Source organism: Sinohyriopsis cumingii, chromosome 7 (assembly GCF_028554795.1).
Source record: "Sinohyriopsis cumingii isolate HCF-2022 chromosome 7, ASM2855479v2, whole genome shotgun sequence".
Taxonomy (NCBI): Eukaryota; Metazoa; Mollusca; class Bivalvia; order Unionida; family Unionidae; genus Sinohyriopsis; species Sinohyriopsis cumingii.
In genome coordinates this window covers 71,708,725-71,717,350 of record NC_142967.1, presented here as the reverse complement: position 1 = coordinate 71,717,350, position 8,626 = coordinate 71,708,725, and the positions used below count along the sequence as shown (strand labels likewise).

The following is an 8,626-nucleotide window of genomic DNA, read 5'->3' as shown; positions in this document are numbered from 1 at the left end:
GAATTAGATTTTATAATTGCTGATACCGCTGCGAGAGCTATATTTTGTAATCGAGAAGATGTTTACATTGCTGACGGAACAAAATTAGGTACCGTTGTCAGCTACATCGAAAGGGAGTCTCCACAGTATACTCATTTAAGATCATCAATGCTCGCGTACGTAAGTATAAATTTACTATCAATGATAAATAAATTCCCTTGTGACGCAGTTAGAGTAGCTACTGATTCATTTTATATTGATAAAAAACACTTAGAAACGCTATCAAAATTAACCGGCGATGGTTCATGGGGCACTAGGAGAATTAAGGACGAAAATATTCTTGATTATTGTGAATCAGCTGATGTTGAAATTTGCGATAACTGTTATCGCGATGAAATATAAGAAATTTCCTCGTCGCCGTCCGTGCACAATCCAATATCGCAATATTAAACAGTATACGTAAACGGGCCGGGAGGTTCAGATAAAACGACGCGAGTTATAGAATTATTTTAAAACTCTGACGTGGTTGTGCTAACGCCAACACACAGACTAGCGAAAGAAATGAAGCAGCGAGGAGTTAATTCGTGTACTTATCACAGTTTTTTCAAATATAGCGGTGGAACATGGACATCTTCGCCGATGGGGGAAAAATATATTAATAAAATTATTATTTGGGATGAAATTTGTACTGTTTCGTTGGAGGTACTAAAAAAGGTTTCTGGATTGGTTATTGTTAAAAAATACCGCCGTGATAATGTGCGGTGATCATGGTCAACCTAACCCTATTGATGGGGAACCTCCTCATATCTGGCTGAAGAATTTTGTTGATTATTAGGAAGTTGATACCGATTACAGATCACTTGATGTAAAATTAAGTGAATTTAAAAAATTAATTCGATTACAACCAAATAAAATTCAGTGTAAAATTATGCGAGAAGTAATTTCAGTAACATCTATAAAAACTTTTTAAATCAATGGAAACCAAATGATTTAATAGTTGCTAGTAGAAAAATAGTTAGAGATATGCTTCAACGGGAATTATCTCAACTGCAACGAGAGAAATTTCCATTATTACCGGTACCGTTGTGTTATCGACCAGCAGATACGCGACGACAAAGTATTGACGTTGATGAACCGGGACAAGGAAAAAAGAACTTGGTGTTAATGATATTGTTGCCGTTGATATTAATTTCGTTGTTGAAGCACTAAATATGGATAAATCCCCATGGACGCTAGGATATGCAATGACAATTAATTCGTCGCAAGGATTAACAATTTCTGATATAGTTGTTTGGATTGTTGATAATCGCATAGAATGGTCGAATTTAGTTTGTTTAGCTGTGTCTAGAGTTAGAAAAATATCTCAATTGAGACGAATTATTTTAGATTCGCTGATAATTGACGACGAAACCTACGATGATATAATAAAGAAAAAATATCCAGATACAAACAATTTGAGAAAAAAAATAATTACAAAATTGACCTAGGTGTTGAGTTTGTAATATCGCTGAAACAACGGCAAAATAATCATTGCTCGGGTTGTATTTGTATAATGTTATGGAAATATCGAGAAAATGATTCAAGACAATTTACCGTTGACAGGAAAGATAATAATTACGGTCATACACGAGAAAATGTCACATTAGCGTGCTTGGAGTGTAAAAGACTTGTTACCGGAGCGATTTAGGTGGTAATTGAGTATCTGTGGGAACTATTTGTAATTCTTGACGGGTAAAACCGCGTTGAGGAGCAAGTGAATCAAGTACATAAATTGCCGGTCTACCGGTTGATCTTGTCACGGTGGATATTTTATGTGTTGTAATACTCCAAATAGGATCCGTCGCTCTTTTTCTACCACCTTCAAATTCACCTGGTTTATATAAATATCTCACGATGATACTTCCTAGCACCGGCTGTGTTGAAAAATCGCGCCGTTTTATCGGTATAATTTTTTCTTTTAATCGCAATGGCCGGTCTCATATTTATTGCTCGTGTTGGTTCGCTGTTTATTGCTGATATTACATCTGGTAATCTTTCGACCCACTCGTATGATCTTGAATCCTGAATAAATTCCCTTGCGCACTGATATCCAACTAATCTCTCAGCGAGTGTTTTATTAAATCGCTCAACAATTGCCTGATCGCGATGAATTCCAGTGTGTCCTCACCGTATTTTAACGTTATTTTGTTTCATCAAAAATGATACCGCATCTAAAAATTCTCTACCAGGATCAACCTGGAGTAAATTTGGCCATTTTAAAGGTCCTCGTTGATAAATTTTATTAAATGCATCCGCGACGTCAACGGCAGCTTTTGTTGTTAGCGGTTCTGCTTCTTTATATCTGCTTGCAATATCAACTATCGTCAACATGTACTTGTATGTTTTTAGACCAATAATATCGTGCGGCAAAAACATAATATGGGCTTGATGAACTTCATTAGGGACACTAACGTCAAAATGCGCAAACGGGATTTGTTTCGGCGGTGGTAAATAAATTTGCCATACTGCTTGTTTGGATAACGACGATGTAGCAGTGGGAATATTTACTCGAGGAGCTTTAGCAAGTTTATTAATTGTCGCTTTACCGTTCCAAAACCCAGCCGGAGAATAATAAATCGATTCCATAATATTAATTACCGGCACCAAGCACTAATTTACCTTTCATCGCTGATTTTATCAAACAATTAGCTAATCTTTCTCTGATAGATTTACCAGGAATAGAATTTTCTGTATGAATCAATTTTACATCCGCGAGGTGCCTTTGTTGTAGATTGTTGCTTCGATAAGCAACATCATGAACGTAACATGCTCTGTCTATGGCATTTACGGGATCTTCATTTAATTTTGGTTTATCTTGATCGTCAAGTCTAATATCAAGTCGGATTCCAGGGCCGCAATAATTATATCCTAAAAGATGTTTTTCTCCAGGATACTTAGCCCCAAAAACACCAGGTAATTTTGCTAATTGCGCTGCAACATCACCGCCTTTTTTTTTTTTTTTTTAATTGATTTTATTTTGGCCGAATTTGCTTGTTGACCAGATGAAATAAATCTAAATTTCTTTGTGCCACATTTCGCATATCTACCTGTCGCGGCCGATGTATTATTGCGCGTAACAACCGTAGTTAGGCCTGTTGTCTGAGTACGAAAGCGACATTTCACACAATATAAATCCATGGTATAATTATATCATGGATGTAATTGATTTTTCCGCTACAAAAAACAGGAACCAGTTAAACATCATGCGACGTTGCCAAATTCTATCAGAATGATAATAATAGGTCCATCTGGTAGTGGGAAAACACAGTCATTGCTTAATTTGATAATGAGATGGCTAAAGAGGGATAAATTATATTTAGTTGCACCATCCGTTGATGATCAGCGATGTTATCAAGTACTAAAAGATTTTAATGAAAATGCGTCACTGTTAAATGAAAACGGTGATATTATTGAATTTGTCACTGATGTTAATGATGCACCATCAGTTGATGATCTTTATGGGAGCATTAATAATTTAGTTGTGTACGATGACGTGATGTTAGACAATCAAATCCTGCAAGGATATTTTCTCGAGGCAGACATAAAGATACTGACGTTATTTATGTAACTCAACGGTATACACAAATTCCAAAAGTAATTAGAGATAATTGCAAGAGTTTAGCTGTTTTTAACGGCGTTGACACGCACACGCTGAGGAATATTCACCAAACATGGTGTTCTGGAGACATGGATATTATTAAATTTAAAAATTTATTTAGTCGTGCTCAGTTGACTCCACATGGATTTATAACGATAAATTTGCATGACCCACGAACACGATATCGAGTTGGTCTTGACAAAATATTTTAACCATGTAGAGCAGCAACAAGTTTTCATCTCAGGTACATTTTCAGATTTGTTTTGCTGCTGCTTAAATATTTGATCCCATAAGGAAACCTCTATTTTAGAAAATAAAGCTTTTTCTTAACAATTTGTTAGGGGAAGCCTTCCTTGATATGAAATAAAAAATTTCAATTAGAGACTGTTCACACTCCCTGCTGCTGACCTGCTATTAAAACCCACAGCAGAGCTTCAATAATGGGTGCATTATTTGGCTAGAAAAGAACTTTAATAACTAAACGCACTCGGACCCCAAGGTGATCTTGATGTTGACCTTTCACCACGGCGGGTTGTGAAAGAAGAAAAACATAGTGAACAGACTATGCGCTTTTTCACGTCAGCTAAACCTGCTTTGAAAGATAATCGTTTACGCCATAGGTATTTTCTTCGTTCCAGAAATCTTCACGACTAAGTGAATATGGGCTCGTCTGTGCAGGCAAGGCGATGGGTGTCGTTTACCCGCGGACCTGGGTTCGAATCTCTGTAGAGAACGAATTAAAAATTCTCTAACCCGTATGATAGCATTATTTGTATTAAATATTAATTCTGCCTACTGTCATCAGGCATTCTCTTATAGAGTCTAGGGATAGCACTTTTCGTTCTGTTTATTGTATATTTATAATTCTCTCTCTCTGACTCTCTCTCTGTATATATATATATATATATATATATATATATATATATATATATATATATATATATATATATATATATATATATATATATATATATATATATATATATATATATCACTGGTAATATCATAATTATTCATTCAGTGAGACGACAAAAGATTTGTTTCTTTTGACAACAATTATTTAGTTTTTGACTCAAACCAGAATTGTTCGTTAGAAATTTCCAGTTTGTTTTACTTTAGTATTGTTGCACTGTAACACGACTAGGTTGTTGTGAAACCAATGAAGACTGTACAACAGTCTCATTGAGTTTTTATAACAATTGCTTGTCCTATCCCTAGACGCATGGTTTGTATGTAAATATAACTTTTAGTGTTAGTTGCTGCACTGCTACAAGGTGTAGCTGGTGTACATAATTTCCAAAAAGAAAACAGGATCACCTCTAGAACTGTCATGCGCTTGATGACGGATTCGAAAGGCCAGCAGACAACTCAGATCCCTTGGTAAGATGTGAATGTTCACATAATTACAACCCGATTCCGTGGTTTTCAGTTCATCAAGCGGTCGTACTAGATTTCTTTAGTCACCTATAACGCTTTTGCTACACGATGCACATAAAATGAAAGTTCTCATTCATGTTTTTAAGTTCTTTGTCATGCACCATGACTATGTTAATGAGAAAAACTGCCTCATTTTCAAGAAATTATGTTATTTGTTATTGGGCAGAGCATTCTCTGTTTTATCTGACAGACATACATATGACAACAACACTTTTCACAAACAACTCTACACCAATTAAAGGATACTTCATCTTTCAAAAAGAGAACAACACATCAAATTGAGCAACATGTATCTATATCCTAATACAGCGAAATAAAACAATGACAGAGTTTACTAGGAATGAAACAACTACTGTAATACAATAATCCTAAGAAAATAAATGTATCAGCCAAAAAGTAACTAAATATAACATTTCTTTACACAATCATTGGCTTAAATCAATCTCAGCGTTAAATATTAATACCATATTTTGAACATCTATTATGTGATACAAATTGAGTCACAACCATGCAGGTTACAAATAATCAATTTACATATCAATAATGTGTGTGTGTGTGTGTGTGTGTGTGTGTGAGAGAGAGAGAGAGAGAGAGAGAGAGACAGACAGACAGAGACAGAGAGAGAGAGAGATGTGTGTGTGTGTGTGATTTGTATTTTTTAACGTAGCTTTAACAATTTTTCAGTCATATCGCTACGATGTATGCAGTGTGGCAGTTTATAGTGATGTCTAGTACTGGGGAATTACACTGCAGACATGTAGCATGATGTCCCACCCAGTCACATTATCCTGACACCAGGCCGACCAATCGTAACACTAACAAATTAATGCTGAGCGCCTAGCGATGGAGCTGTTAGTACCGATTTTTTAAGAGTTTGGTATCACTCGGTTGGGGTTCAAACCCACGACCTCCCGCTTCCAAGATGAACGCTCTAACCACTAGGCCACCGGAGCTGTCCAGATGAATAGTAAGAAATGTTACAAGTAAATTGTCTCCAGTAGTGTGTTATTAATGCAACCACATCGTTGGTCCTGACAAATGAGAACTGTTCCATCACACTCTCTGATTCTCTTGCTGATCATTGGCAGGTCGGGTCTAAGTACACGACGTGGAACACATGCTCCTTTTTCGGGTTGGTAGATGCATCGTTGTGATGGAGGACTGGTTACCTGTGCAGACACTGATGTCAACAATAACAGTATACTGATCAAGGAAAGGAAAATACATCTTGCGATGACTGATTGTGAGCTTGACATCGTCTGTATAAAACGAAAATCAACGTACATTAGTGCTAGAGTTAAATACTATGTTAAAAATATAAAAAGGATTCACCAAAATACACCTGAAAATACCGCCTTGGGAATATAAGTTACTTTTAGGCGTTGATTCCAACTCCAGAAAACCATTGCACGAACCTTTTCAGACGAGAGATGTGGTAATCTCACAGTAATATATTGCAAATATACTATTGAAAGTATAATCTTAAAACACCCACACGCACACACACACACACACACACACATACATACATAGATACATACATGCATACATACATACACACAAAGAGACATACATATATATATATATATATATATATATATATATATATATATATATATATATATATATATATATATATATATATATATATATATATATATATATATAAGTAATCACCTGAATCCAAGGTTGATTGCTAGATCACATTGTGTTTTACAGTTTTACATCAGAAAATCGTGATCATTGCGAGACGCGAAACATCGAGTCGTGATCTGAATTTTCCGATGCTGTCTACAACACGTAATCCGACGTTCAAGATCGAATTACTATGATAATGAATTTCTTTTTAATATATGCTTAGTAATTTTCCGATTTCCCAAAGCGTAACTGAAGAAAATAAAATTGCTTTGCATTTCAACCTTTCTGTTTCGCACTTCATCTTAAGTCATAAACCGAATTGAATTTTTGAACAGCTGATATGGGGATGAAGATCAATTGTAGGAATCAAACATCTATGTAACGACATTCATTCATTTTTACTATTACTAGTGTTAATAACATGGGGCATCAGGCTCATTCTAGGTATATAAGAAAGCTGTATATTATGCTGGAATACTGGATTATTTAAATAATGTAAATGATCATTGTTACGTACTTCTATGTTTATTCTGATGCCATCAAGGGTACAAATATTGCACTTATTCATGTATTATCTCATTGAATCGCGCTTTTACCGTAATTGCATGCAAAATAAAAATAAAATAAGATAAAATCAATTAGAAATAATATAAGCAAAATAGAAATGAAAGCAAACGAACCATTTTGTCTGTGCTACAAGCTCCTTCTCTGATGCAGAAATCTGGAATGAAACTTTTTATTTCTAAACGGCTGAATGTGCTACTTATATACAATTGATTCATCCTACGCTACATTTTATTTCCGCGATTGTCTATTTTAAGATCACTCGGAAAAAGGAAATGCCCTCTTAGCTACTATGTATATGAAGGTATTTCACAAAATTGATCTACCATTGATGGCTGTACAATACGTATTTTTTATTTGTTCTATAATTAGATTAGACAATGAGATGTAACTATTTTTAGCATCACGCCTATATTTGGAATTGTAATGAATTAGAAACTCGCTGGATATCAAATAAGATCCATATAATGCTAAAAAACGAAGAAAGATAGAAAAGAGAAGCAAAGGTTTAGAAAATACTTTAATCATATAGATGGAATCTGTGCGCTTGTCATAGAACAAAGTTTTGGACTAAAGAGTTGAATTTCCTTGTGGTGTTTTGCTTCAATTGAAGATTTGTATATTTATTCAAAATTTCTAGTTTTGTTATTTATGTAACATTGTGTTATTTTATCGCAAACGATTTGTTTCCTTTTGTAAAGAAACCTGCTAACAACAATCACACCAATACCAACCACAAGTAGATAGAATATGTAGGGAACATTGATTTATAAATTATTAAATTCTGTAGTGTGAGCATATGTGTCGTGGTCGTGCAAAACGAGTTCCTAAGGCATTCTGAGTCGGAGTATATAGATAAATCAATATCATCCACGTTGTTCAAGTAATGAGGAATGATATCTTGTTATCGCATTCTTTCATTCAAATTATCAGATGTCTTATCTGTTTTCCTTTTGTACTCTGAAGTAATTTCTCTGTAATAATTCTATAAGTTTATTAATATTTAGTTGTATCTTTCTTAAGTTCCTTCTGGATACCATAATTTGAATAGATAAATGTAACTGCTAGATGCGTAGCTTGCTCCTCTAGTAATGATTCTTGCTGCTGATATTTAATTATTAGTCTAGCGGTAACGAAAAAAGGTTTACCAAGTAAACCATCTATTTACGCGTAAAAACAGCATTCTTCTGACATTTGTTAATGCTACCTCTAGACACATTAGGTAATACATCTTAAGTCCAATAAATATAAAAGATTCTCTATTAGTTAGATTCTATTTGAGCTTTAAAGATAAGATTTGTGTTTTTCATGCACACCTGGGTATGTTAAGTTTCTGTATTGGGGTTGACTAGGCATAACTTTGGTTGTTTC

General features: G+C 34.7%; 1 long non-coding RNA gene across 1 annotated transcript; it reads right to left on the bottom strand.

Moving 5' to 3' along the window:
- Nucleotides 1–5,331: 5,331 nt before the first annotated feature.
- Nucleotides 5,332–7,448, bottom strand: LOC149795497 (uncharacterized). The gene is made up of 2 exons (XR_016422115.1): nucleotides 7,372–7,448; nucleotides 5,332–6,312 (listed from the first exon to the last, which is right to left on the bottom strand). It is a non-coding gene; the product is annotated as an uncharacterized LOC149795497 (long non-coding RNA).
- Between the last annotated feature and the right edge of the window lie 1,178 nt (nucleotides 7,449–8,626).